Source organism: Giraffa tippelskirchi, chromosome 5 (genome assembly GCF_054371585.1).
Source record: "Giraffa tippelskirchi isolate mGirTip1 chromosome 5, T2T-mGirTip1v1.2.pri, whole genome shotgun sequence".
NCBI lineage: Eukaryota > Metazoa > Chordata > Mammalia > Artiodactyla > Giraffidae > Giraffa > Giraffa tippelskirchi.
This window is the reverse complement of record NC_137279.1, coordinates 50,083,510-50,086,837: the sequence shown is the minus strand read 5'-3', so window position 1 is coordinate 50,086,837 and position 3,328 is coordinate 50,083,510. Positions and strand designations below refer to the sequence as shown.

At 39.3% G+C, this 3,328-nt stretch overlaps 1 non-coding gene across 1 annotated transcript; it reads left to right on the top strand.

Moving 5' to 3' along the window:
• Positions 1–1,938: 1,938 nt before the first annotated feature.
• On the top strand, positions 1,939–2,074 carry LOC145508134 (small nucleolar RNA SNORA51). Its single transcript, XR_014055393.1, has one exon. It is a non-coding gene; the product is annotated as a small nucleolar RNA SNORA51 (small nucleolar RNA).
• Positions 2,075–3,328: the final 1,254 nt, after the last annotated feature.

The window sequence follows — 3,328 nt, the reverse complement described above, 5'->3', positions numbered from 1 at the left end:
GTCAACCCACAAAATCATGAAAAAATATTGGTCGTTGTTTCAAGGCAGCTAAAGTTAAGAGACAGTTTGTTATACAACAAAGTTAGCTGATAGACCAATTTTCTTCTTCAAGAAGTTCCCACATTCTTTGAGTAGAGTAGTGGCTGCTACACTGTAAAGGAAATGGTTGCTCTAGTTGACGGATGTTCACTTTTGCCCAGGTTGTCTTGTCAAGAGATGCTCTGAAGACTTCTCAGAGTCTATGCACCTTTAGGCATCAAAAGTCCTCACTAGTTGGTTGATTATTATATTGATACTTTGACATTCTTCCTCCAAAAGAAGACAGAACCTGCAAAATGGGAAAGAATGTACAGGATAATAAAAAGGCAGGATACCAAATTATAAGCAGATAAGACAGGAGCAAGAACTGTAACTTACAAACCAGGTAATCTAGATTCTTGTTTCCCTCTGCTTATTTTTCTTTTGTTATCCACATATCTTTAGCAAAATCTTATTTGCATGCTCCAAATTGCTCTCTCTGGGTCCACAGGTCTTAAAAGAAAAGTATCCGTACATGTTCAAGATTCTATGGGGGAAAGCACCCCTCTCAGGCCATCGGGTTGGTGGCAAAGCTAAGTATGAGAAAGAAACTCCTCCCCCCCATCCACCAAACTCTTAGGAATCAGCTCCTGCTCAGTTACCCTTGGCAGAGTTCCCAGTGAGGGACCATTGTCTGTATATCATGATTAAGGAGCCAGGCAGAAGTTGGGATGAAACCCGTGTTTCTCTCCAACTTGAAAAAGACACTGAAGTCATTCTTCAGAAGAGTTCAAGAAGGCCATTTCTCTCCAAGGAGGGAAGAAGGAATGAAGCAGAGATTCCTGGAGGTCTCATAGCAATATTTTGGATCTTGGCCTCCAGACTTACTAGGCAGCAGTCCAGTTAAATGACTTCAGTGAAGCTAGAGTACATAAGAGATCTGAGAAGGCTCTAAGAAGGGAACTTACAGCTCAAGACACTTAGGTCTGATTAGAAGTGTTAATCTGGGTCAGGAAGGGAGTGAGAGGGGAGGCCCTTTAGAAATATCTGGCGTGCAGAGTTCTGGAAGCAGTCCTGAATATATCAATACACACATGCCCTTGTTGGAGGACCCCTGAATGTTTCTTTCATTAGAGCCCCCAGCCACTCTCTGCTGTCCTAGAAAGATTGACTGCATTGTGGTCCAAGTTGAGGGACAAGAGTTCCTACGGTAATCACTCCTTTTAAAAGATTATAATAGATAAAAACCAATCGGAACTGAGGGAATTATTTCTCATGTCATAAAATCTCAGGAAAGGCAGAGATGACCAACGTGCCAAACAGTCAAGACTCTTTCTCTGTTCTTGTGTCTAATTCTGAGTCATGGCTTCTTTCTCTCAGATTGGCTTCTTCACAAAGCTGTAATACAGCTGCCAGAGCTCTTGGCTCACTTCTTACTTGGCTATCAAGGAGGGACATGTTCTACCCCAACAAATTGTACGTGGGAGGAACAGAGATAAGCTCTGATTGACTTGCTTGGGTCATGTGTGCATACCTGACCGAAACACTGGCCAGGGATGAAGGACTTTGATTGGTCCAGCTTGGGTCCATGCCTAGCTTGAGAGCCTTTCTAGAACCACATCTCTGGAGGGAGGAAAAGAGAGATTCCTGAAAAGAAGGGAAGGAATTTCCCCTGAAGATAGAGATAAAGCAGGTCTTAATCCTTCTGCCTTCCTTTCCAAGTTCTTCTCCTTCCCAGGCAATCATTCCTTTAAGGAGTAACATGGGAAAGAATAGAGAAAAGTCTGAATGATGTCAGAGTTGTTATAGAACAAGTTCTGTGCAATGTCTCTCTCCTTTATCTTCCTTCATATTTTACTTTTCCACAATTTCTTTTCCCCTGGATGTATAATAAAAATTGTGAAAATAAGAATAAAAATGGGCCTCCCGATGCTTACCACAGGCTGTGTACTTACACTGACTGTATAGAAAGAGGAGGCAGAGTAAACCCACCCCATATACACCTCAGCCCAGGCAGGCCCTTTACCTGGTCTGTATTGTGAATGGGGAGACATGGAAGAAAGAAAGAAAAAAAAAAAAAAAGAATAAAAATGAAAATACAAAGGAATAAATAAATGTCTAGGATCAGCATTATTAAAGATAGCTCAATTATTTTATGGAGTTTAAGTGCATACAGAAGAGATGCATTCAAAATATAGAAAAATATAAAAATGACTTTTCAAATGTGTGAAAGGTGATGCTTGAATCCATAAAATAAATTATTTCCAATCTAGTGAAGTTTACTAATACCACATTAACATCTGCTTAAGTTGCTTTCTGCTAATACGTGGAGCTGGGACTCTGTATTATACTGGCTGCTGAATTTTACTATATAACTCTCTCCTTCTAGTTGACTGAATGAAATGGAATGGGAGATCCTTTCTGTATTTGTTTCTGTCTGTGTCTTTTTGACTATTTTAAGACATCAATTTATACTTAAATAGAACCAGTGGAAAAACCTAGGTGGTGCTGGTGGTAAAGAATCCACCTGCCAATGCAGGAAACACAAGAGACACAGGTTCAACCCCTGGATCAGGAACATCCCCTGGAGTAGGAAATGGCAACCTACTCCAGTATTCTTGCCTGGAAAATTCCATGGACAGAGTAGCCTGGCAGTCTATAGTCCATGGGGTCACAAGGAGTAGGACATGACTGACTACATGCATATATACACAATGGAAAAATTTCTAAAATCAGATCAACTGCCATGTTTTTACTTAATTTTATTCACCAAGTTCAAATTATTATTTTTAAATGAAATTTATTGTAGCATAATTTATATATAATAAAATGCATCCACATTTACTTGAGTTTTGCCAAATTTATATACCCCATGACCACCATCACAATTAAGGTATAGAACAACTGCATCACTCCAAAAATATTCCCCTGTGACTCTTTCTAGCCAATCCTTCCCTCTGCCCCAGGCAACCATTGGTCTGCTTTGTATCATTATAGATTAGTCTCTTCTAGAGTCTCTCATAAATGTAATTACGCAGTATGTACTCTTGTGTTGACTTCTTTTACCTAATGTAATGCATTCGTGATTCCTCCATGCTGTTACAGGTATCAATAGATCATTACTTTTTATTTCTCAGTATTCATTTTATGCTGTTTATTCACTGATACACATTAGAGTTTCCAGTGTTTAGGTTATTGTGCTGATATACATTTACAGCTGATATGAACATTCATCTACAAGTCTCTGTGGACTCTGTGGATTTTGAATACTGAAATGAATATGTCTTTATTTTTCTTTGGTAAAGAATTA